Here is a 27,997-nt window from a genome sequence, read left to right on the forward strand (position 1 = left end):
GGCTTACAGTCCGTGGGGTCGCAAGGAGTTGCACACGACTGAGTAACTAATACACTCACTTACAAATTATTCTACCTATTCATAACAGCAGGTCCCTTAACAAAACTACATTGCGATTTTTTTATTGCAGCAAAATATGTATATTAATTTACCATTTTAGCCATTTTAAGTATACAATTTAGTTGCATTAAGTACATTCACACTGTACATCTATTCCCTCTATCCATCTTCAGAAGATTTTTTGAGATATGTGAAATTTTCCTTTCTTCAAAAAAATCGCTATTTTGTCATTCATTTCACCAATTGGTGTTTTTTTTAAATACAGAGGTGTTTGAAATTACTCTAATAACTTGTTTTATCACTGAGTCTGAGGTCCCTGAATATCACATCAAATGCACAATTTTTAAATTCATTTTATAACAAGGAACTTGAAAAACTACTGTAACTATCTCTGAATTCTTGTCTTCCATGAAGGATCAAGAAAGGTTTTCTTTACAAGGAGGAGCCTAGGCTTTGCCATCAGGCCCGAAGGCAGTAAAGGGGCAGCTGCTAATCACTACCGCACAAGCCCCTTCCTGCACGAGATGGAATTGGCTTCTTTGTCCTCCTTCCTGTTGTTCCAGCTTCCTATGCAACTGAGCCCACTGTTGCACTCAGATAAATTTAAAATGCAACAACAAAGTCTAACATTGAAGTCCACCAGTCATTTTTAGTCATTACCGAGACAGATCTACTATTTATTGCAATAAAAAAAAAAATGCAAAGAAAAGGAATTTAAGCTTCTGTAGGCCCTAGGAAACCAAAAAGGCAAAAAATATCTTTGATTTCTATTATGCCCTAGAAAACAGGGGGACTACCTACTTAACCATGAGACTATCTACCGATCTACAGTTAAATGATAACTCACTGGATAAACCAGAATTTTTAGTTGCCAAAAATCTTATTCCAAAATCTCAGCTGCTTAAAAATCTCCCCACTAGTGTAGGGAGTGATTATCAGGCAACCTTGCTCCTCTTCACCAAATTTTTGCTTTTTTGGTCTTTTTTAATCCCTGGAGGTGACCATGTGATCTAATTCTGGCCAATGAAACTCCAAATTTTCTGGAAAATCCTTGCTTCCCTGATTTAAAAAAAAAAAAAAATACAAAGCACAGAACTCAGTGGTGCTGCAACCTGCCCTTTTGTTCAGTCTTGAAAGTAGATGTGATGCTTTATGCAATGGCAACCATATTATAAACATGAAGCAACAAATTCAAGAAAACCCAACAATTTCTTGGATCCTTAATAATATTGTTGAACTTTCTAGTTAAGTAAACAATTAAGTTTTCATTATCATTTAATTCCCATTAAAAAATCTCAGTATTAAATGGTAACAAAAAATAATTTCAACCTGACATACATGAGAAGATAAATTTGACAAAGCTTTAGCTAGACTCACCAAGAAAGAGGACTTAAAATCAGAAATAAGAGATTGACTGATACCACAGAAATACAAAGGATGAAATGTATGTGCCAACTATGAAAATCACACACCAACAAATTTGACACCGTAGAAGAAATGGATAAATTCCTGGAAAATACAACCTACCAAGACTGAATCACGTACAGTTCAAAAATTTGATTACACTGATTATTAGTAACGAGATTGAATCTGTAATGGAAAACTTTTCAACAAACAAAAGTCTAGGAACAGACAGCTTCACAAGGAATATCAATCTTTCTCAAACTTTTCCAAAGAACAGAGGAGTGAAGAGTGGGCAAAATGAGGGGAGGGGGTCAAAAAGCACAAATTTCTAGTTATGAAGTAAATAAGTCATGGGGACTATTATGTACAACATGGTGACTATAGTTAAAAATCCTGTCTCCTATATTTGAAAGTTGCGAGGAGTAAATCTTAACCACCATATGATCCAACAAGTGGATCACCATATGATCCACTTCTAGGTATTCATTCAAAGAAAACAAAAACACTAATTCAAGAAGATATATGTATCCTTAAGTGCAGCATTGTTTACAATAGCCAAATATGGAAATTACGTGTCTACCAATGGATGAATGGATAAAGAAATGTGGTATCTTTATACAGATACACACAGTGGAATATTATTCATCCATAGAAAAGAATGAAATCTCACTATTTGCAACCACATGGATAGACCTTAAGGGCATTATGCTCAGTGAAGTAAGACAAATACCAAATGCTCTCACTTATATGTGGAATCTTAAAGACGAAAACAAAAACCTCATAGAAATAGATCAGATAGGTGGTTGCCAGATGTGCGGGGCAGAGGGAAGAGTGGGCAGAATGAGTGAAGAGGGTCAAAAAGCACAAATTTCCAGTTATAAAGTAAGTAAGTCACAGGGACTATTATGTACAGCATGGTGAACACAGTTAAGAATACTGTTTCATATATTTGAAAGTTGTAAGGAGTAAATCTTAAAAGTTCTCAAAAGGAAAAAGGATGGTAACTGTGAACGATGATGAATGCTAACTAGACACATTGTGGTGACGATCCCACAGTTCAGATAAATATCAAATCATGACACTGTACACCTGAAACTAACGTTATGTGTCAATGATACCTCAATAAATAGCTGAATGAAAATCTCAGCTGTTCTTATAATGGTAATAAAATAATTGCAACCTTATGTAAGTAAGGAAAGTTATGACCAACCTAGATAGCATATTAAAAAGCAGAGACATTACTTTGTCAACAAAGGTCCGTCTAGTCAAGGCTATGGTTTTTCCAGTGATCATGTATGGATGTGAGAGTTGGACTATAAAGAAAGCTGAGTGCCGAAGCATTGATGCTTTTGAACCATGGTGCTGGAGAAGACTCTTGAGAGTCCCTTGGACTGCAAGAAGATCCAACCAGTCCATCCTAAAGGAAATCAGTCCTGGGTGTTCACTGGTAGGACTGATGTTGAAGCTGAAACTCCAATACTTTGGCCACCTGATGCAAAGAGCTGACTCATTTGAAAAGACCCTGATGCTGGGAAGGATTGAGAGCAAGAGGAGAAGGGGACAACAGAGGATGAGATGGTTGGATGACATCACCAACTCAATGGACATGGGTTTGGGTGGACTCCAGGAGTTGGTGATGGACCAGGAGGCCTGGTGTGTTCATGGGGTCGCAAAGAGTTGGACACAACTGAGTGATTGAACTGAACTATTTAAGTATGCATCTAAGTATGCAAGAGATTATCAACAGTATTCATGCTTGTAATTTGTATCGACTCTTCAAAATAAAAGACTTTCCTAAATCAGTTCATCTCTGTGCTTGGGAAAGTTGAACTTTGTAAACATCAAAGGCCTGAAGAAACCCCAATGTAAACCCTTGAGTCCTCCCTGAGTCATCCCTTCCCTGAGCAGCTCAACTAAAACTGTCCTCTGAAAGATGTCTCCCCACTACAACATCATCAATTGTGCTAATCAGACCGTATCCAGTCAGTCCCATCCAAGTGTGATGTGTGCTGACTTACTATAAATGCTTCCTAATATTTTCTCACTTAATGTATTCTTTGCAAAAAAAAAAAAAACAACTCTGTGAAGTTATTGTTGTTATCCTAGATTTTACAATTAAAAAACAACAACAGGGACTTCCCTGGTGGTCCAGTGGCCAGGACTCCAAGCTCCCAATGCAAGGGGCCCAGGTTCCATTCCCAGTCAGAGAACTAGATCCCACATGTCATAGTTAAAGATCCCGTATGCTACAATGAAGATCAAAGATCCCATGTGCTAAGACCTGTGCTAAGACCTGGCACAGTTAGCTAGCTAGCTAAATAAGTGAATACATGTTTTTGAAAGAAACCATTCCTTTACTAAAAAACTAATCAGTCTCCACGAGGTGACTTGTCTATGCAGTGGCTCCCACACGGCTAGTATTATAGCAACAGAGCTAGAATTTGAAACCACATCTATTTTTGAAGCCTGTCTCATAGGTTTGTGAGAACTGATTTCCTAGTTCCTTTTCGTGGCTTTATCAGCCATCCTTCCTCCAGGGCTGACCCCGGACTTCTGTCTGCTGGCCCCACTACTGCCGCCCACACACCCTGCCTCCCGTGTGTCTCAGATGATCCCCTCTTTCCCAGTCCCACAGCCACCAGCTCGGCTCCTCGTGACCACTGGTTGGTCAGATGGATCACAGAGTATCCAAACCGGTCTCTGCCCACAGCCTGCCCTGTCTATTGCCCCTGCTAGGACTTGCCGGAGACACGAAGCCAACGCTTTCTCAGACTTAGCTCTGAGCCTGTGACCTCCTTAAAGAATGTACACCAGCTCCTTTGCTGCCTTAAAGACTAGAAGAAACAGGGAAATAGGCCTTTGTGCGTTCATGGGGCCAGGTCAGACCCTTTCAGATTCAAGGTTCTTGGGTCAGAAGCATTGTCAGAGGAGGGTACAGCCCCCCTGGTGGGAGCCAGTTCCCTTCTGGGTCTTGATCTTCCAACTGGACAATTCCATGAGAACTCGATTAGAAGAGCCCCCAGAAAACTCACTGGAGACTGACTGTGTGTCTGGGTGTGGGTACGGCTATAGACAAGCCAGTGTCTATACGTGTGTGCACGTGTGTGTGTATACAGTCACAGGCAAATGAGGCAGCCCAGAGATTTTGTCAGGTGTGCAGCCTCCTGTCACTGGTGTGCATGATGGGAGCTGCCAAATAGATGTTCTAGGTTTGCATCGACACAGCCTCAGGCTACTGTGCTCAATGCTAAGACAGCACTTCCAGTGGGGAGTCTCAGCTTTACAAATTATAATTTTGTATGCACAAAGCTGCTTTCATCACCCTAACTACAGAAACTCAATCCTAATGGAACTCGCCTGCTTGGAGATTTGCAGGCTTTGGGCTCCTGTGTCCTGCACACACACACAGGTGATCCTTTTGAACAAGGTATCTCTACATCCATCAAAAGTGGGCGCAGGTTAGAAACACTGAGACTACTTAAGTGTCCCTCCCAGACTTAATTCCCCTTCCCACTCAATGGTGGACCTCATTCTCAGCTAGTCCCTCCCAACTTGCCTCTCCACGCTCTGCTCCTCTCTCCAGGCAGCCACAAAGGCATTTAGAAGATGGTGCTTCCTCCACCCCTCGGGGCACCACTGCCAGCCACTGCCCCACCACACCCCCATACAAGTACACATAAACACTCAACTCTGACCCAACCTGCATTAAAGAGCATGTTCCTCCCAGACAAGAATTTTAAGGGGGTAGTTACGAGGTAGTGGCAGGGGACAGACCCAAGTCCTGTAGGAGCATACACTGGTGGACTCTTGTCTGTGTACTTAGTCACTTCAGTCATTTCCAACTCTTTGCAACCCTATGGACTGTAAACCATCAGGCTCCTCTGTCCATGGGATTCTCCAGACAGGAATACTGGGGTGGGTTGCCATGCTCTCCTCCAGGGGATCTTCCCACCCCAGGGATCAAACCTGTGTCTCTTACATTTCTTACATTAGCATACAGGTTCTTTACTACTAGTACCACCAGGGGCTACTAACTAATCCATCCCCATTCCACACTGATCCCTGCCCTCTCACCATACAACATCCAGGGAATGGTCTAGAATCATGTAGACTCAGCTGCAGTCAGAGATATGAGTTATCACCTGAAACCAGATGTCACAGGTGAGGTTCTCTAAGAAACCAATGGAGACAAATCACTTGGGGAAGAATGAGGAGAAGGGGAGAAGGAGAGGGAAAGACTGAGCTCTGCTGCAGCCCCAAGAAGGAGCTCAGCCGACCCTACAGAGAACTTGAGGGCTAAACTAACCTTCTGAGTTGTCCCAAGTTGGGGAAAACGACCAGGCCTATCACTCAGCCATGGTCAGTCACTGGGCCTGGACTTCCCCTGGAAGGAGATGGGCCCATGAATTGGTGAGTGATACAGTCCTCTTCAGCTGAGGTAATCGCTAGCTGGCGTCAACTGAGGGCCATCTTCATATAGCACACCCGACAACTGAGAGTAAGTCCCTCATTCCTAAAAAGGGTTCCAGGCATCACCTCACAGCACCCACCACCCTGGAATTCCCTCTCTTCAGCCAAGTCCACAGTGAGGTCAGCTTCCTCTAAGAAGCCCCCCATCACCACAGCCTCCCTCAGGGTTGGCTCCTCCCCGGCCTACTAGCACCACAGCCCTGAGGCAGCTTGTGCTCCAAAGGCCGACTTCCCGTGCTAAAGCAGCCAGATGGTAAACTCCTTGAAGGCAGCAACACAGGCTGGGTTATACAAACCCGCTGCATTGGCCTTTCTCTCTATGGAGCAGAGCTGTTCCAGGTGACCAATATGGGCTCTGGGCTCAAATCCAGGCTGGAATTCTGCCTGGCTCAGTTTAGATAAGCTACTTTCAGCCTCAACGACATTATCTGCAGCCTGGCTCTATAATACCCAAGCCTCTCCGGGGTTGTTTGCTCAAGCAACAGACCTATACCGAGAGGCCGTGCTCTATTGCTTAGTCGTGTCTCTTTGCAACCTCATGAACTGTAGCCCACCAGGCTCCTCCATCCATGGCATTTCCCAGGCAAGAATCTGGAGTGGGTTGCCATTTCCTCCTCCAGGGGATAGTCCCAACCCAGGGATGAACCTGCCTCTCCTGCACTGGCAGGCGGATTCTTTACACTGAGCCTCCTAGGAAGCCCCTCAGGCTCCTGGGCAACTATACAATGTCAGTGTTTGTCCCAGGCCCAAAGGTAAGGCAGGCTCTCCCCATCAGCTGGTCCCTCGGTCCTCCCTAGACACCAAGGAGAAGGCAGCCCGTGTCCATTCTCTGTAGAGTTCCTGGGAAAGTGGTCACCCAACGGCCTGTTCCAAGCCCTGCAAGCTCACCTGAGGGTGAGCCGGAAAAGAGGGGGTCAGTTACTCTCCCAGAAGACACTTGGGTGAATGGCATGAACTACCTCTTCTGACAGAATGTTGCTTAAGTGCTGTGGAAAATACAAAATTAAATTCCCCTCCCCTGGCCTCAAACAGCTTGCATGAGACTGACATGCATGGACTCCTGCTCCCCTGGGTTTCTTGGGGCTGAGGATGAAGCCCAGGGGCCTGTAATCTTGCCTTTGAAAACTGGGGTCACAGAAAGCAAAAACAGCAGCAAAAACCTCGATCATCACCATGATAGCCCCACTGAGTGAATTGTCAGATGACATATGCAATTAGACTGTTTTTAGCCATTAGCTCTTACAGCTCTGATCAATGTGTTTCTAGTTCCCAAAGAACAGACTCTGCGTGCTGGGAGCCACAGCTGCACTGCGGAAGAGCTGCGCTCTGTGAAGGCTTGTTTTCAGGGCAGCGTTGGCAGATGAAGGAAGCATGCCAATTATCCACATTTCCTATTCGAACAACAGCTTTTCCTCCTTATGAGGCATCTGCTTGTTCCATGCGGCACTCTAACCAAGGGAACCAGCAGGAAAGCAAATTCCTTTGTATCCACTGGGATCTGGTGAGCTAGCCAACAAACAGAGGAACCACAACTCGGAGCAAAAAAGCAGTGCTGGGAAGTTCTGCCTTTTTTCTTTCCTTCCCCATTGCAATAGTACACATTTGATGCTTTCGAAGTGTGGTGCTGGAGAAGACTCTTGGGAGTCCCTTGGACTGCAAGGAGATCAAACCAGTCAACCCTAAAGGAAATTAACCCTGAATATTCATTGGAAGGACTGATGCTGAAGCTCCAACACTTCGGCCACCTAATGCAAAGAGCTGACAAACTGGAAAAGACCCTGATGCTGGAAAAGACTGAGGGCAGGTGGAAAAGGGGACAACAGAAGATGAGATGGTTGGATGGCATTATCGATTCAATGGACATGGGTTTGAGCAAACTCCAGAAGATAGTGAAGAACAGGGAAGCTTGGTGTGTTGCAATCCATGGGGTTGTAAAGAGTCAGACAGGACTTAGCGACTGAACAACAACAAACTGAAGGGAATTAGGGAAAGACGGAGGGAGGGAAGAAAGGAAAGAACACACACAAGTGTGATCCAGCAACGTGTTAGCATAAGAAATAGTATAAGAAACTCCTTATTCAAGAGCTCAAATGGAAGAAATTGAATAGGGCTTTGTAGGAAGAGTTGAACACATAAGCTTCTTTGAAGACTTCTGAAAGTTTTGAACCTGATCCAAGTTTACTTCAAAATGTAGTACATGCATGTTAAGTAGCTGTAGTCGTGTCCAACTCTTTGCAGCCCTATGGAATGTAGCCTGCTAGGATCCTCTATCCACTGGATTCTCCAAGCAAGAATATTGGAGTGGGTTGCCATTCCCTTCTCCAGGGGATCTTTCCGAACCCACATCTCATAGGTCTCCTGCATTGGCAGGCAGATTCTTCACCACTAGCACCTCCGGGGAAGCTCAAAAATGTAGATGTTTATAAACCATATTTAGGTCCCTAACTAAATTCATCATTTCAGTGAATTAACTACACCCTGTACATCCCCCAGGTTTCCCAAAGCTATAATCCTGGACCTCTCTTTCCTTTTCATTGATTGGCCAAACCTCATCCACCATCAACTCTCATTAATTTAACATTCTGACATATTCCTTGAATCTACCTCTTGCTTCATATCCATTGTCTCTGATTTAGTTGAGCCGCTCATAACTGTATAATAGCAAAGGTCTCCAGGAATAAGGTCTACTCACCTTCGGTTTTTTGCTGCCAGAATTGTAACACAGACCCCTAATATAGTATTTCACATAATAACAACCTCATGTTCATGCCTACACACATCCCACAGTTCCTCATGGGCACCATGACTTACTTTGCATGTGCTTTGATTCCACCTGGAATGTCATCTCTCTCCCTCACCAGTTGTCCACCTGACAAACTTGACCTCATTCTTCAATGCTCAAGTCAATCATTATTTCTTCAAGAAACATCCCCTGAACCTTCTCAAGATGAAGTAAGTGCCCCTTCTGTTGCCATCGCATCCACTAACTGTTGGTTGCCTCGTCTGTGTTCCTTCTCCACTGTTACTTCATTGGAAATAGAGACTAGTCCTTATTCCTCTTTGCATTCTTCTATACTGGAGCCTGACACAAAGCAGTTGCTCAATAAATGTTACTTGAAAATGTGAATAAAGAACTCTCTATTGAAGGAAGATGAGCTAAAACTAAGAGGATATATACCATTTACATGTAATGAAAAATTTCTTGTTTTATAAAAATTTTTTTAATGTTTTACCCCAATCTCACATCATATATAAAAATTTACTCAAAATGAATTAGAGACTTAATATAAGACCAAAAACTATAAATTTTTGGAATAAAACATAATAAATTTTAATGATCTTAGATGAAGCAATCAATGGTTTCTTAAATATGATAGCACAAGCAACAAAAGAAAAAATAACTTGGCCTTCATCAAAATTTAAAACTTTAATTCTTCAAGGACACCAATTGAGAAAGTTAGAAAAAAACAGAATGGGAGAAACTATTTGCAAATCATACAGCTTGCCAATGACTTCTATCTACAAAGGTAAAGAACAGTTACAACTCAACAGCTAAAAAACAAATAACCCAATTTAAAAATGGGCAACACATCTGAACACTTCTTCAAAGAAGACACACAAGTGACCAGTAAGCACATGAAAAGATACTCAAATCATTAAGTCATTAGGAAAATACACACCTCAATTCACACCTCTGCTTACTAGAATGGCTGTAATTTTTTAATGGAAAATAACAAACGTTGGTGAGAATGTGAGGAGGTTAAAACCTTTGTGAACTGCTTATGGGAATATAAAATGGTGTGGCCACTGTGGAAAACAGTTTGTGGTGTCTAAGAAAGTAAGGCATAGAACTACCTTATAACTCCACTCCTAGGGATATATCTGAAAGGATCGACAGCAGGAGCTCAAACAGATATCTTAAACCAATGTTCATAACAGCACTATTCACAATAGCCAAAAGGTCAAACAATCTCAGTGTTGAACAACAGATTCATGGACAAACAAACTGTGTTATATACACACGAGGATGAACTTGGAGGGTGGGAGGGAGGTGCAAGAAGGAGGGGACATATGTGTACCTATGGCTGATTCATATTGATGTATGGCAGAAACCAACACAATACTGTAAAGCAATTAACTTTTAATTAAAAATAAATAAATTTTAAAAAGAAGGATGAACTTTGAAAAATCATGCCTAGTGAAACAGACAGAAAAGGTCAACTACAGCATGATTCTATTTATATGGGGTACCTAAAATAAGCAATTCAGAGAGACAGAAAGTAGAACGGAGGTTACCAGCTGCTGGGAGAGGTAAAAAAAAAAATAGGAGTTACTGTTTAATGGCTACAGAACTGACACTGGGGATGATGAAAAAGTTTAGGGTATAGATAGTAGTGAATGCACTAAATATGCTATGAGTGTATTTAATACCACAACTGTACATGTACAAATGATGAAAATGATAAGTATTATGTATATTTTACAAAAAATAAAGCATGAAGCATACTCCATCATGGGTGAACTTTGAAAACATTTATGCCTGGTGAAAGTCAAGTCACAAAAGCCCGCATACTGTATTATTCAACTTATACCAAGTGCTCAGAATAGACAAATAGACCAATCTACAGAAACAGAAAATAGATGAATGACTGTGGGTGGTGAGGAGTGACTGTTAAGGGGTCCAGGGTTCCTTTTTTTATTTTAGTTTTTGTTGGAGTATAGTTGCTTCACAATGTTGTGTTAGTTTCTGCTGAACAGCAAGGTGAATCAGCTATAGGTATATACATATCCTCTCGTTTTTGAATTTCCTTCCCATTTAGGTCACCACAGAGCACTGAGTTCCTTGTGCTAGACAGTAGGTTCTCATGAGTTATTTATTTTATACATAGTATCAATAGTGTGTATATGCCAATCCCAATTTCCCAATTTATCCCACCTCCCCTTTCTCCCTTAGTATCCATAAGGGTCCAGGGTTTCTTTTGGGGATGGAGAAAATCTGATATTAGATCAGAGGTAGTTGCACAATTCTGTGACTATACTAAAATCCACTGAATTGTACACTTTAAAGGAGTGAATTTTGTTGTATATGAATTATATATCAATAAAGCTGTTCTTTTTTTAACATGAAAAAATTTTTAATCCACTAGAATGGATTGCAAATTGAAAATGTAAATCTTCCTTTCTGAATCTTAAGAGTTATACAAATACCCATTCATGGTATTTATGATATAAACTACTTTAGGACAGGAAGTAGGTAGAAATGACCATTTACACTATCACTTAAAAAGTTAATGTCACAATGAATAAAATTTAAATTGATACCATTTTTACATCAAATTGGAGGAAATCATAAAGGTTAATGATACACAGTGTTATCCGTATTATTTTCACAGTGCTTATCTGAAGGCAATAAGCACTCACACACTGTTGGGTAGAAGGTAAATTAATGCCAACACTTTAGAAAGCTATGTGACAATATATGGTAAAATGTAAAATACAGTTACCCTCTTAACTCAGCCATTGCTCATTTGTAAATCTATCCTGGGGACATAGATTCAAATAATGAGTAAATACATATGTATACATGCAAATGTTAACTGCAGCACTGTTTATAATAGCTAAAATATGGGAAGTAACTTAAATATCTAGCCACGGAGGACATGTTACATAAATTTTAGTATTTCCGCACAATAGAATGCAATACAGGTATTCAAATCAATGAAGTAAGCTTACAAGATGCATTAAATTTTTACATGCAAGGTGTTGAATTTGTGTAAAATGAAGCTGCCAGATGTCTACCCAGTACTCACTCTTTCCTTCATTCTTACTAAATGAAATAGGATTTTATTCCAGGCTGCAGGGTTCCCGCCAAAAGGCCTTATTTCTCAGCCTCCACTGCAGTTAAGGATGGCCAATGAGATAAGTGGGCACTGTAAGGCAGGGCCTCTGAGAAAACTGCTTAAATGAGGTTCACTCTGCTAGGAAAGCACATCTTTTTGTTCTTTCTGTTTTCCTTGTGGCCTGGAAACGGCTGGAGTTCCAGTAACTATTTTGAAAATGTAAAGCAACTCTGAGGACAGAAGCCATGCTAAACACAATGGGACAGAGTGCTCACTAGGAAGCCACTGCTCGTCTGCCTTCCTTCTACCTTCTCAGCTTCCTCTGAAGTTTATAAGACAAAGAATAATAAACCTCTACCTCCCTTAAGCCCTGTATTTGGAAGGTTTGCTATAAGCAGCAAAATCTTATTCTGATACAATCTCATCAACACAGATGAAGGTTGTATACACAGGATGTTGTGGCAAACTACAGATAGTGACTTGAAGGTCTGCAATGGAAGGGAAACTTATTTCTCGCCCCCTCTTTAGTATCGCTTTGGCGTTTACCGTGTACTGTACTGACACACGGTAGGGCCTGCCTGGAATCCTTCAGCTTCATCTCTCTCCCAGATCTCTGGTGCTTGCCCCACTCACCTGCTGCCCTTGTGACACACTGGTTCCCCAGGTGAAGTAAAGGGCCAGCATCGCTGGCTCCTCCCACCACTTCAGATGAAGTACCACACCCTGGGGTCTCACTTCTCTGCAACTGCTAAGGGGTCAGAGGGAAGCAACCTGGGAATGAGGAGAAATAATGTCCTGAAGGTGAACTTCACCCTGTGGAAGGACAGGAAAAGGGAAAGAGTCAACAAATACATTTATTCCTCATTCATCCCCCAAGGAACTGCTCCAGGGTGTGATGTTTCTGCACATCTCATCCAGAGCTACCACTTGGGGCAGAGAAACTGGCTAGACTCGTCTGTGAAGCAGTAGCCACCTTCTGTGTCTATCAGTCATAACAGACCGCCTTATATCTGCTCCCCATTCCTCCCAGGCTCCACAATCCGATTCCCTCATTCCGGCCACCTTGGCATTGTACCTCCCAACGAACCAGAGGCACTTAAACTTTTCTTTAAGCTCTTGTTTCCTAGGCTAAGGCAATATGCACGTATTTCTTTTGCAACTAAAAAAGAGGTGTGGGGTGGGGTGGGGACTTCCCTTGTGGTCCAGTGTTTAAGAATCTGTTTTCCAATGCAGGGGATGTGGGTTTGAACCCTGGTTGGGGAACTAAGATCCCATACGCCACAAGGCAACTAAGCCTGCAGCCACAACTAGAGAGAAGCCCATGCTGCAAGTAAGGCCAAATAATTTTTTTAAAAAAGAGAGAAATATGAGACAGGCAATTGGGGGGGCAATGTAGGAGTAAGGGATTAAGGCGTACAAACCGTTAGGTACAAAATAAGCTACAAGGACATATGTACAACATGGAGAATATAACCAATATTTTATAATAACTATAAATGGAGTATAACCTTTAAAAATTGTGAATCACATATTGTACTCCTGTTAACTTACATAATACTGTACATAAACTATAATTTTAAAAAGAAAAAGAGCTAATTAATTTTTTAGAAACCCAGCAAGCAAAACAAAACTGCAGCCCAGGCCCTGGGTTTGGAGCTATAATGTTCCATAAACTCTTGTATTTCTACAGTTAACCAAAAAAATGAAAATTGAGTCCTTTTTTTTTTTCCTAATAGGCCAACAGCCTTATTTTTTTAGTGTATCTTATTAGGCCTTTTACACAGTCTAACAAGCAATAAACACAGTTTACAACCACGACACATAAAAGGATCTGAATTTTTACTGAATGACTGAAACCCAAAGAGACAGATCTCAAAACCAAGGTCATATAAGAACACCTGCTTGTTCTGTCCTTAGCTGACTCTGTCTAAGACTCAGAGACGTTTAAAATCCCATCATCCCGGAATCTGATCTCACAGACACCAGGATCAACACGAGAGACTCCAGGGCTGTGCAGTGCTTTCTCTGTTGACACGGATTAGAGAATTCACTGGCAGCTGGTATGAAACCTGCAGGCCTGGGGAGCTGTGTCTTTGGAGCTCTGTGACCTAAGTGAGAATCCTCCTGATGGCATTTCTCAGGAACCAGAGTAATGGCCGCCTTCCCCAGGCATTCTTCTGCTGTCACACGGCTTCAGGGTCATCAGTTTCTGCTTCTGTACCAGCGAGCCAACCACCAAAGGATTATCAACCAAACACATGCAGCACTCACTGTTCCAGGATACGGAAGGCCGACCTCAAGCTCGGACACCAACCTCTGACTCTTCAGTAAATCAAGCCCCCTGCCCGTTTCATCCAGTCCACCAAGATCAGTTTGGACATGTCATACCCTGGAAGGGACAGGGAGAGATTCACTTAGACCAACACGTTTTGTGCCCATCCACGCTAATGTCACCCTCCCTGTGGTTTCTCTATTCCTCAGAGTCCCTCCATACAAAGTGAGGAGATGGCCACACACTGTGAACATTCTCGCAGCTGTACCAGGGATGAGATGTTGTGTCTAGGCATTCACAAGACTCTGTCAATATCCTAAGCAAGGCTCCAACAAAAACACTGGAGCCGGTCCCAGTGCTGTCCCACCCCAGAGAAACATGGGTGTCCACTCCAGATGTGAAGTCCAAGTTGTTGCTTTAACATCAAATTAAGGGACTTCCCTGGTGGTCCAGTGGTTAAGAATCCATGTGCCAATACAGGGGACACAAGTTCAATCCCTGGGCTGGGAAGATGCCATATGCCTGCACAGCACCAGCCACTGACGCCCTCGTACCTAGAGCCTGAGCTCCCCAACAAGAGGAGCCAGCACAATGAGAAGCCTGCTTTCCATGACTAAAGCCCACAAGCAGCAACGAACACCCAGCACAGCCGGGGGGAAAAAAAAATCAAATTAAGACTTGCACACCCATGTTCACAGCAGTATTATTCACAACAGCCAAACTGGTCCACTTGTGTGGAAGCAACCAAAGCATACATCAGTGGAGAAACACATGCAATAGAATATTGCTCAGCTTTAAAAAGGAATGAGGTTCTGATATGTGCTACATCACTGATGAACTTTGAGATAACTACGCTGAGTGAAATAAACCAGACACAAAAGGACAAATGCTGCATGACCCCTCCTCCATGGGGCACCGAGAATAGGCAACATCATAGAGACAGAGAGCAGAGTAGTTCCCCAGGGGCTTGGAGGAGGGGAGAAATGAGGGGTGATTGTTTACTGGGCATTTCATTTCTATTTGGAATGGTGGAGAAATTCTGGAAATGGATAGTGGTGATGGTTACACAGCATGAATGGATTTAAAGCCACTGAACTGTACACTTAAAATGACTTTTTAAAAATGGTCAATTTTGTCATGTATATTAACAGTAAAAAAACTTTAAATCAAGATAAAATGTCACTCTGTGGATAAAAGTATTCCCACTTAAAGATAAGCTATGTCTTCAACACATTCATAAGTACCTATTATGTGCTCAGTTTTGAACTAGGTCCCCAACCTCCGGGATATAATGCCTAATAATTTGAGGTGAAGCTAAGGTAATAATAATAGAAGTAAAGTGCACACTAAATTTAATGCATTTGAATCATCCCAATGTTGGAGAAGACTCTTGAGAGTCCCTTGGACTGCAAGGAGATCCAACCATTCCATTCTGAAGGAGATCAGCCCTGGGATTTCTTTGGAAGGAATGATGCTAAAGCTGAAACTCCAGTACTTTGGCCACCTCATGCGAAGAGTTGACTCACTGGAAAAGACTCTGATGCTGGGGGGGATTGGGGGCAGGAGGAGAAGGGGACGACAGAGGATGAGATGGCTGGATGGCATCACTGACTCGATGGACGTGAGTCTGGGTGAACTCCGGGAGTTGGTGATGGACAGGGAGGCCTGGCGTGCTGCGATTCATGGTGTCACAAAGAGTCGGACACGACTGAGCGACTGATCTGATCTGATCTGAAAACCACCTCCCACCCTACCCTGGTCCGTGGAAAAATCATCTTCCACAAAGCCAGTTCGTGGTGCCAAAAAGGTTGGGAACTGCTGTTTGGGGGGATTTAAAGCCTCAGGGAGGGTCAAGGCCCATAAGTAGCTAAAGTAAACAAGAAATTAGAGCAGGAAAAATCTAATAATAATGCTTATAGATGTATAATCTGTATTATGTTTACTTATGACCTCTCAGCTTTATGTAATCCAGACAATGTGTAGCACCTGAACCAAGCTATGGGCTCAATTTAAAACATGAGAAACCGATACCATTATGTCTATTATTATTTTTACTGATGAAACAGGTACAGAGGCTTACAACATCCTGAAAAATTATCACATGGCAATGCCAAAGTCGCCTTTCAATGTCAGCATCTGAGCTCATTCCATGAAATTACAACAACCTCATCAAGTGGTTCCCATGGTGTATGGAGGTGTCTGTCTTTACCAGGGCACAGAATAACCTTTCTCACTGGATTAAGAGACAGTTACTATAGCAAATGCTAAAATAACAGAGGCTTAAACAAATTAGGACACATTTCTCCCTCGTGTGACAGGGTTTGGATAAGTACTTCATTACTAGTCACATTGGCCCTATGGTGCTGGGAACACTGGCTCTTTTGACCTTCTGCCATTCTCCGCAGGCCGTTTCCGTCTTACAGTCCAAGTTCCCACTGTTCCTCCAGCTATGACGTCAACCTTCCAGCCTACAGAAAGGGGAGGAGACTAAGTACAGACCTTGTCCCTTTAAGGGCACAACCCCGAAGCTGCACCCAGCATCACTTTGCTCACATCACAGAACTCATCTGCACAGCTGTCACCTAAGTGTAAAAGAGCTTGACGGCCATGTGCTCAGCTCAGACCAAGCACTCTGGGAATAAAGGAAGAAGTGAGGTTGCTGTGAGAGGCCAATGGCCCGTCTCTGCCCCACTCACCCGTCATGCCTGGGTGGGGGTAGTTACGGCTCCCTGCTCCTATTCTGCCCCAAGCCAGGCCACCCCGGGGGCATCTCCCAGTCAGCAGCCCACACCAGCACCCACTCGGGTTGTGCTTCTCTACTGAGCCCTCAGTTACTGACAAATCTGCTGTTAGGAAAATCTTCACTAGGAGACTGGAGTTTTGAATGGTCCCTTAAGTCAACTCAGTGTGCTCTTTGTGTAACATTAAACAAGGGAGGTGAGAAACAGGAAACCAGGTGACCTGCAGCACCTAGACGGTGGTCCCCAACCTTCTTTGGCATTAGCATTCAATTTGTGGAAGACAATTTTTCCATGGACTGGGGCGGGGGGGATGGTTTCAGGATGATTCAAGCATATTACATGTATTGTGCGCTTTACTTCTATTATTATTACATCAGCTGCACTTCAGATCATCAGGCATTAGATCCTGAAGGTTGGGGACCCTGATCCTAAAACACTCAAGTCATCCACCCAGCCACAACCACAAGGGCATCAAGAAAATAGCAATTTACAGGCCAGGCATGAGTCCTCTTTCTTATATTCCCAGCAACTAGGATGGCATAATGTCCATCACGGTAACAAACATTTGTCTGGCACTTTGCTGTTTACAAAGTGTTTACATAAATAATATCTAATCTTGACCAAAACCCCAGGAAGTTGTTTATTGTGCCCATTTTAGAGGTAATGAAACTGCAGGACAGTGGGCTGAAGGAATCACTGCCCAAGAACACACAGTCAGGAAAGGTGAGAGCTAGCATGAGAGTAACTTAAGAGAGGAAGCTGGGTGTAAAAAATTCCCTATTGTGGCCAAGTCTTTGTCTAAAAAGACCAGTGCTTAGCTTGAACTTTAAAACCCAATCTGAATCATACTTATGTAACAATTGACTATTTGTTCTTCATTGCTATGTTGTTGTTGTTCAGTCACCAAGTTTGTCTGACTCTTTGCGACCCCATGGACTGCAGCACGTCAGCTTCCCTGTCTTTCACTCTCTCCTGGAGTTCACTCAAAACTCATGTCCATTGAGTCAGTGACGCCGTCCAACCATCTCATCCTCTGTTTCCCCTTCTCCTTTTGCCTTCAATCTTTCCCAGCATCAAGGTCTTTTCCAATGAGTCAGTTCTTCACATCAAGTGGCCAAAGTACTGGTGCTTCAGCTTCAGTCCTTCCAGTGAATATTCAGGGTTGATTTCCTTTGGGATTGACTGGTTTGATCTCCTTGCAGTGCATGGGACTCTCAAGAGTCTTTACCATACACCCTGGCGGATTCATGTTGATGTTTGGCAAAACCAATACAATATTGTAAAATTAAAAAATTAAATTTAAAAAAAGAAAGAAAAAAAAAGAGTTGTTACCAGCACCACAGTTCAAATTATTATGCCTGTCACTGAGTGTCAGATTCACTTACATGAAATCCTGTTTCCACTTGCTCAGAGTTCCGACCTGGGCTCTCCTTCCCCCTTGACGCTGACTCACTGGTAAGCATGGAATAAGCTTCAGGGACAGGCATTGAAAACAGGATGGCTCTAAGAGTCTTGTAGCTGATCCTGATGGGATTTCCCTCCACTTCTACCTTCTGGCTCCCTCCAGTGCCACCCACCTTGCGGTCCCTGATGACTGCAGGCACAGGGGTGGATGAGAAACAGATTTAACGATGGGGCGAAGGCCGCAAGATGGAGCAGGGTCAGCTGTGCTGATGACAAAGAGCACTGAATGTGGAGTCCAGTCTAATGGGTCTAATCCTGACCCTGACACTAATTTGCTAAGTGACTTTAAGCAAGTAACTCCACTTCTCTGGCTTCAGTTTCCTCATCTATAAATCAAGGACATCAGATTCGCAGAGAAATAAATGAGAAAATGAACTCCAATGAGACACCACGAAGGCACCCAGCACATAGTCAGCGGCAGTAGCAGTAGCAGTGTTAGTCGCTCTGTCGTGTCCCACTCTTTGCGACCCCACGAACTGTAGCCCTCTGTCCATGGGGATTCTCCAGGCAAGAATACGAGAATGGATTGCCATTCCCTTCTTCAGAGGATCTTCCTGACCCAGGGATCGAACCCAGGTCTCCTGCATTGCAGGCAGATTCTTTACCATCTGAGCTACAGGGAAGATCTGCACATAGTCAGATCCACAGTAAATGTATCCATAGAATTCTACAGCTGTAGGCCATTGTTCCAACCCTTCTGTTTCATAAAAGAGGAAGCTGGGGCTCAGAGAGGTGAAGTATAGTTCTCAAGGTAACCCAGCTGGGCCATACAGAGCACAGGATGGATACCAGCTCTTCTCATGCCTGGCCTCGTGCTTGTCCCAAACACCATGCTGTTCTGACATATGGAAGGTAAGGTTGCAGAAATCCAGATGAGAATGCATGTTTCAGGTGCAGATTTAGAGAGCTGAAATATCAGGGTTGGATATGTGCACAGACATGTGTGCACGCACACACACACAGATACACCCTGACATGCTCCTTAAGGGGGAACTTTACCATGTCATCCACTGCTATATTCAAAGGGCCTAGAAGACTGTTTCAAAGTTAGTAGATCCCAGCCAATAATTTTGGCTTCCCTGTTGGCTCAGACAGTAAAGAATCTGCCTGCAATGCAGGAGACTTGCGTTTGATTCATGGATCAGGAAGGAAGATCCCCTTCCGCAAAGCAGAGCTCTCATTTGAACTCTACTTCCTTGTCCAATAGAGAGTCAGCCCTAGATTTAAGACAGACTCCTTGTGCCTTTGAACTTCCTATCATTTGATAAAGATCCTCTGCCCAGACCTCAGTGCCTTCAACTTTCTAAAAGCTCTTAGGCTCCAAACACTTTCTCTGCACCAGTGTTAGCCTTCTCTCATCACATCGCTTCTGGGCCCTGAGCCCTCAACAATCTACATAGCAACAAGTGGGATTCGGTTAATTAAATAAACAAGAATTTTTAAAAATCTTCGTTCATCTAAGTAGTATAAGGTACTGAGATATAGCAAAAAGTCAATGGGAAGTTTGCCAGGGAACTTTCTAAGAGAATTTAAAAACAGACTTATGTCACCGGTGTTTCCCCTGATACCCAGAAAGCAACACTAAGGGAACCTTGCTCTAAATTCCATCTGCTGTGTTTTTCTCTTTCCTTGAGGCTCTTGACAATTACACATTGTTACAAAGGCAGGTTGGTCCCCACTCTTGAGAACAAGCACTTGAGGAATGTCTCTATAAACCCTGGCTTGTTAACCACCAGGATGTAGGATTCTTAGGATGGACAATGGAATTCAAGGAAGCCAAAAAGGAAGAGATGTCATAGGACAGAATGGAAAGCGTCCAAAGGTTGATAAATAGAAAAGGAAGTGAAAGAGACAGTTATAATCTAAAAGAGGAAGTAGGCTTCATCCATTCTTCATTGATCAATTTATTTACTCAACTAGTACCCGCTGAATACTGACCATCTACAAGCCCTGTGCTTGGCACACAGAAACCTTATAAGCAAACAAAGATGCAGGTCCTTCCTAAAAAGAGATTATGCTCCAATGGAAGAGACAGGTTGTGATCACACAATCACATGTATAAGTTTATTTGGGCAAGTTCTATGAAGAGGAGGATTAGTACCCCACCAAGACCTCTGGGATGCCTTTACTTGTTGGGCTAGGTGAGCCCATCCCTAAAGTCTTCACCTAAAGCCTCAGCATGCAACCTTCTCAAGAGTATTGTCTATCGATATCTCTGGAAGGAAATGCTTGGACGTTCACCCACGCTGAAGCCCACAACCAATCATTGTTGTACAGGAGTAGGGAATACAGGAGCCCCCTTCCACATCTTCCTACAGTCAGGACAGACTCTGCAGTTCAGTCCGCCCTTCAGAGCCCCTCTCTAGATCAGGCTGAAGCCAGAACACAGTGCCACCTTCCTGTGCAACAACTTCTTCATCTCTGTCTTGCCTCCTTCCTTCCCGCAATAAATCACAAGTCCCCACACATCCCTGCCTCAGGCTCTGCTTTTAGAGAACCTCATCTAAGATAACAATATTCTGAAAGTCTGTAACTAGGAGATTTGACCAAGTCAGAGGGGCTAGGGAGGGCTTTCCTAAGAAAATGACGGAGCTGAAAGAGAAGGGAGAGTCAAACTTAGCAGCACGGATTAGAAGAAAGGGGGAAGTCTTCCAGGCAGAGGACACGGCAAGAGCAAACGACCTGTGGCAGCAGACAGGTTTGCCACCTGAATCCGAATGTTTGTGACTGCCTCAAAGAAAGTTAGTGGGTCAAGAGGCCATAGAGTGAGGGGACTTGGTATGAAATGATGGGGAGACAGGTTCAGGAACAGAGAAATCCCATCTAACTCCAAGGGGTAGAAATAGAAGTTACAGAGCTGCAAATTTCCATTCACTAATTCAGCCACAATAAATAGGTTTCAACAGAGGAATTCTTAGACCACTCCTCTAAGAGGGTCTACTGGAATGTTCTGAGTGCTCTGGGTTATTTAAGGACTCTGCATTATTTCCTCACAACATTCACAAAGGAACAGTGGTCTGAGGAGCAGTGAGTTCCTATGAATGAGAATGTACAAGTAGAGAGAGGGTTGGTACCTATCAGGGAACGTATGTATGGCATTGGGCAGGATGGTGGGATAGAAGACCCTTAAGGTATCTGATTTTAAACTTCTGGGGAAGTTATTTGAAGTGAGAGAGGCTTTGGCATCAATCAAAGAGAACCACATGCGAGAGCACCATTTTCTTGGGTGGCTTGCAAACCACCCGTGGTTCTGCTTCTCAGCCTCTGGGAAGCAGTCAGGCCACCACCGTGTAGAAATAAGAGAGAAGAAGCCCTGTCACTCATGCAGCTATTGGGAAGGGGCTGCGTGGAGTAGAGGCTTCCCTAGTGACTCAGATGGTAAAGAATCTGCTTGCAATGCAGAAGACCCAGGTTTGATCCCTGGGGCAGGAAGATCTTCTGGAGAAGGAAATGGCTACCACTCCAGTATTCTTGCCTGGAGAATTCCATGGACAGAGGAGCCTGGTGTGCTACAGTCCATGGTGTTGCAAAAAGTTGGACACAACTGAGTGACTAACACTCAACGAGTGGAGTGGGGACCAGGCCAGGCTTCCTCGCACACGCAAACCCAGGCAGCCTGTGTCCCTGGCCCCTGCAGCGCTCAGTGGTGTTCAGCCACGAAGGACAGGACCACACTTCCTTGGAGGCACTCCTCTTCTACAGACCATGCTGATGCTGAACCCCTTTCTGTACCTCTTCCACTGCAAGCACAAGCATTTCTTAGTCATCTTTGCATCCCAAGAACTCGACAGAGGGCCTGACACATAGCAGTTGCTCACAAAGTCTTTTCCAACTGACAGGTTTATCCCAACAGGCTCCATCCCTGCTCTGGTCTCCTGCCCCACCCCATTCATTCCTGTGGCTGTTACACCAGACAGATTCCAGGGCCTGCTCTACGTGCTTTAATCATATCTGACTCTGTGACCCCATAGACTATAGCCCACTAGGTTCCTCGGTCCATGGGATTTCTCATGTCCATGGCATGGAGTAGGTTGCCATGCCCTCCTCCAGGGGATCTTCCTAACCCAGGGAGCGAACCCACATCTCTTGTGTCTCCTGCACTGGCAGGTGGATTCTTTACCGCTGAGCCACCTAGAAGCCTATGTTTGGAGCATACTTTGGGGGCTTCCAAGATTTCTAAATCTCAGCAGAGACATCCTCATCTGTGACTGTCAGTGGTCTCAGAAGAGGACATTAGCAGAATGTTCCAGCACAGAGTTCATGAAGACCCAGTGCAGCCCAGTCTTTATGGCTCCACCCCAGAAAATTCCATCTCAGCTTGTCCAGGTTTCAAAAGAGGGATTCTTAGACCACTCCTCTCAGAGAGTCTTCTGGAATGTTCTGAACGCTCTGGGTTATTTCAGGACACTGCATTATTTTCTCACGACTTCACTCACAATTTTTGATACAGCCTCTCCGGATTCAAAATAGCAAGACCAGGCAGCCATGCGACAAGTGTCCGTCGTTATTTTAAGATGGTATAAAATGCAGAAATATGCAGTGTAACAACCCTAAAGAAACTGCCTTGCATTTGAGGTTTTCAGTACGTGGTGAATCTTCACAAATATGTAGAAGGATATTCTTCGTTTTACACAAGATTGAAACTCAAGGCTACGTGACTTGTGCGAGCTGCCTGGTGGCAGAGTTGGGGCAAGACTCTGGGGCTCCCAGTTTCTGCTCCTGCTGTATGATTGTAACACCAGAATCCAAGAGGAACTTACAGATGAACTAGTCCAATGTACACCCCTCCAGTGTGATTCAGGAGAAAAACTGAGCTAGTTCTTAAGAAAGCAATAACTGAAGCTACCTGCTGGCTTAGATGGTAACGAATCCTCCTGAAATGTAGGAGATCCAAGTTTGATCTCTGAGATGGGAAGATCCCCTGGAGAAGGGAATGGCAACCCACTTCAGTATTCTTGCCTGGAGAATCTCATGGACAGAGGAGCCTGGTGAGCTACAGTCCATGGGATCGCAAAGAGTCAGACACAACTGAGTGACTTTCACTTCACTTCACAAAGCAAGTCTAGAGTCAATTCACACAGATAGTAGGGTGACAGGGGTGGAAAAAGGCAGAGTCAAATTTATCAGCCACTTCAGCGCCCTAAAGAACAAGTGAATGTGTGCAAATATCAAACATTTATGTAAAAAAAAAAAAAAAAAACCCTTTATGTAGCATACCTAAAACTAACATAACATTGTAGAATGACTATATTCCAATTTTAAAACTAAATAAATTTAGATAGATAAGTGGATAGATATTTAGATAAAGGATGGGCCAATGTATTGCACTAACCCAACCTTTATTTTTTAACTTTTTATTTTGTATTAGCATATAACCAATTAACAATGTTGTGATAGTTTCAGGTGGACAGCAAAGGGACTCAGCCATATATATACATGCATCCATTCTCCTCCAAACTCCCCTCCCATCCAGGCTGCCATATAATGGCATGTGTGCTCAGTCACTTCAGTTGTGTCTGACTCTTTGCAACCCCGTGAACTGTAGGTCTGCCAGGCAGAGTCTCTGTCCACAGAATTCTCCAGGCAAGAATACTGGAGTGGGTTGCCATGCTCTCTTCCAGGGGATCTTCCCAACTCAGGGATCAAACTCAGGTCTCCTGCATTGCAGGTGGATTGAACAGAGTCAATCATTATTTATTGAGGGTCAGGCAATTTGCTAAATGCTGGGGAATCAGAGGTGAAAACCTCAGCAACATTCCTGAATATAAGAAGGCATGAGAAAAATCAGTGGGTTATAGTGGAGAATGGATAAGTCTTACAAGAAGGGTATTCTCAGGTAGGGGAAGGACTAAGGTCAACAAAGCGTCAAAGAGGAGATAACTATCATACCTGGTACTGCAAGGCTAATTGGAGTTTGTCAAATTGACGAGGGGAAGATGAGAGTGTTCCAGGCAAAGGGAAGAGTTTGGGCAAAGGCAGGCGGGCTTGTCGTAACACAGTGGGTTGGGACAACTGCAAGTGTAGCTGAGAATGGCTGATTCATGAAGATTCATCTATTGCGCCAAAGAGTTTTGCACTTTGACCTGAAGATAACAGGTAATGGTCCAAGGATTTTGCTTTAAACTGGATGTAACATGATTGCATTCCCATTTTAGAAAGTTCACACTGGAGGATTGTTTAGAAAAGAGTACTCTGAAGAGGGAGGCCAGGTGAAAACAAAAGCAGGTGAGAAATGATTAGAGTTGGAATTAAGGGAGCATCAGGGAGAGTAAAAATGTTTAAGGGGTATTTAGAAATTAGAAATTACAGATCCAACAACCCTACTCCTGGGCATATATCTGGAGAAAACTTTAATTTGAAGATATATGTGTACCCCAAAGTTCACAACACCACTATTCTTAATAGCCAAGACATGGAAGCAACCTAAATGTCCATCGACAGATAAATGGATAAGGATGATGTGGTATACATATCTGTTTTTCATACAACGGAATACTACTCAGCCATAAAAAAGAATGAAATAATGCCATTTGCAGTCACATGAATGAACCTAGAGATTATCATACTAAGTGAAGTAAGTCAGACAAAGAAAGACAACATGTATAATATTGCTTATATGTGGAATCTAAATAATAAATGATAGAAATGAACTTATTTCCAAAACAGACTCACAAAAACAAACTTATGGTTAACAAAGGGGAAACAAGTTGGGGGGAGGGATAAAATTAGGAATTTGGGATTAGTAGGTCCATGCTACTATATATAAAAGAGATAAACAAGGGCTTACTGTATAGCACAGGGAAATATACTCAGTATCTTGTAATTAACCAGAATGGAAAAGAATATGGGAAAAAACATGTATATCTATGTATAACTGAATCACTTTGCTGTACATCAGAAACTAACACAACATTGTAAATCAACTGGACTTCAATCAAACATAAACAAAGATGAAAAAAGGAATTATTCATCTTAATGATATGGAACACAGGAGAGAGAAAAGTGACTCAAACTTCCAATGAGCAGCTTAGCAGAAAATACTATTCTATAAGGCAGAGGACGAGCTGTTGGGGGAGTAGAGAAGTTCATTAGCTTGGCTAAAATATGTTGAGCTGGAGATACCAGCTGGCCATCTGAGTGGAGTGGTCAGAAGGCAGCAGGAAATAGGAGTTTGGAGCCCAGGAAGGAGGACTGGGAAGGGCCTGAGGGTTTTAAATCATTGATAGGGACTTCCCTCGTGGTCCAGTGGCTAAGACTCTACACTCCAAGTGTTGGGGGCCTGGGTTCAATCCCTGGTCAGGGAACTAAATCCCACATGACACAACTCTTAGATGCATATGAAGATCCTGAGTGCCAAAACTAAGACCTGGCACAGCTAAATAAATAAATAAGTCAATGTACAGGTGGCAGCTGGGATCAGATGTGTGGACGAAATAATCCAGGGGACACACAGTAGCAGAAAAAGAGAACAAGGCTGCGGACACCCTTGAGGAGCAACAGCAGTTCTAGGAGTGGAGAGAAGGATGAAGATAAGCGTGCAAGGGACACAAAGATTTGACTGGAGATGAGCAGATGAGGAAGAGAGTGGAGTCACAGAGTGTGACAGGGACGGGAAGAGAGCAATGGAGCCAACATGTACGGAGCGCTGGTGAGTCCCCAGCCAGGACCAGGAATCTCACATATGTTCTCTCACTTAATCCTCCTGGAAAAATCCCACAAGTGAGGTATTAGTATCCTAGCTTAACTATGATGGAAATTGTGGCCCAGAGAAGTGAAAGGACCTGCCCAGGATTACATAGCTACCAAGCGGTGCATTGGAATCAATGCCAAACCTCTCTGGCCCCAAAGTCCATAATACTCTTTTCATAGTACAAACTGCTTCAAAAAGTCAAACAGGGCTGAAAAGAGCTGGATAAATGTGAGAAGTCATCATCCAGCCAAGGGTGTGGCTTCACTGTGGTGAGCTGATGTGAACAGGGTTAGACAGACAGAGACAGTGAAGCAACAGTTCTTTTTTGAGAAAACTGCCCTCACCCATTCGACAAACATTCCAAAATTATTCGACAGTCCTTCTAATGTGCCACATACTCTTCTAGACTCTGGGAATACCAAGTAACTGTTTTCAAGGAGTTTGTATTTGGGTGATCAGGGGAGAGAGACACTTAGCTATTATATTAAATGCGCGACACAGGGATTTCCCTGTGGTCCACTGGCTGAAACTCTGCGCTCCCAATGCATGGGACCCAGACTCATCCCTGGCCAGGGAACCAGATCCCACATGCCGCAACTAGGAGCCTGCATGCCACAATAAGATCCAGCACAGCAAAAAAACAAACAACAAAAACACATGTCAGACAGTAAGAAGAGCTAGGAGAGGAAATAGTCAGGAAGGGGTACCGAGTAAGAGGCAAGGCACGGAGAAGGGAGGTAGTCTGTCAGGTAAGGTGGCCTCTGATAAGACCTTGGAGCAGATAGTTGAATAAAGACCTTGAATCAGTAAGGCCTGCCAACGACCCAAGGCAGAAGGAACAGCAAACACAAATGCCTCAAGGCGGGATGACTCCTATATCCACCCAGGATCCACGGCTGACAAAGGAGCCAGCTGGGCTGCCCTGGAGTAAGCAACGGAAGTGAAAGAGGTGAGACTCACAGGGGCCGCAGTGCATAGGACTCTGGAGACCATAGCAAGAGATCTGGGCTTTATTCTGAGCTGGGAACCCTCTGGAGCAAGAGGGGCTATCCTTCATCATCCATCCCTAAGGGAAGGGTTACTGGGTCAGGGTTCCCAAGAAAATGGCACTCCCATCCTCACCTCTTTCCTGACTGGAGTGGCCAGGAGAGGGCCTGGAGTGGAAGCACACTCGTGATGAGCAGAATGGCTGGAGGACCAGGGCAATTCCAGAGTGGGATGCTAAGAGGCCTTCCCAGCCTCAATCATCAGGGCCACTGGCCTTGGTAGAGTACAGCATTCATCAAACCAGCACGTGCAGAATAACCCTGGGGAAGTCTGTATCTCAGCCCATCCTGGCCACTCAGAACTCTGTCCTGTGCATGCGTGCTAAATCACTTCAGTCATGTCCGTCTCTTTGCGACCCCATGGACTGTAGCCCACCAGGCTCCTCTGTGCATGGGATTCTCCAGGCAAGAATACTGGAGTGGGTTGCCATGCCCTCCTCCAGGGGGTCTTTCCAACCCAGGGATCAAACCCAAGTCTCTTGTGTCTCCTGCCTTGACAGATGGGTTCTTTACCACGAGCATCACTTGGGAAGCACCCCACCCCAGTCACCCAGAATCCTTTCCCAAGCAGATGTAATTAGACCACAAGAACCAAAACAGAAATAGAACTACTTAAATAGCCACCACCATGAACAACCTCAGAGAGATGCTACGTCCCAAGATACCTTCAGAGAACTAAAGCCTGATCCTCTGATCAGAGGGTTCTCTGGGTGTGTGAACTCCATCCCTGCCCCCAAAAGCTCCTAACGCAAGGGGGTAACCACACTGTGCAGCAGACACGCTCTGCCCAGTGCAGGGATGACCAAGGGCACCCTGCCACCAGGCCCTGAAGCCGACCACACTCAGCCTTCTCACACACCAGGAGGTCTCACGTGAGGGAAACAACAGACTTGGGGGCAGCCTCGGCCCAGGGGCATGTTGTTGTTCGGTCGTTAAATTTTGTCCCACTCTTTGCAACCCCAGGGACTGCATGCAGCATGCCAGGTTGCCCTGTCCTTCACTATCTCCTG

The 27,997-nt window shown here is 43.9% G+C and overlaps 1 long non-coding RNA gene across 1 annotated transcript in view; it reads right to left on the reverse strand.

Annotated features, from left to right (window-relative positions):
• Positions 1 to 12,437: 12,437 nt before the first annotated feature.
• Positions 12,438 to 27,997, reverse strand: part of LOC138990753 (uncharacterized) — a 137,791-nt gene continuing 122,231 nt past the window's right edge. Inside the window, exons 2-3 of the long non-coding RNA XR_011466854.1 lie at positions 14,046 to 14,163; positions 12,438 to 12,587 (exon numbers count right to left, since the gene is read on the reverse strand). This is a non-coding gene — a long non-coding RNA (uncharacterized lncRNA). The remainder of the gene's footprint in view (positions 12,588 to 14,045; positions 14,164 to 27,997) is intronic.

The sequence above is a fragment of the Bos mutus genome, chromosome 14, assembly GCF_027580195.1.
Source record: "Bos mutus isolate GX-2022 chromosome 14, NWIPB_WYAK_1.1, whole genome shotgun sequence".
Lineage (NCBI taxonomy): Eukaryota > Metazoa > Chordata > Mammalia > Artiodactyla > Bovidae > Bos > Bos mutus.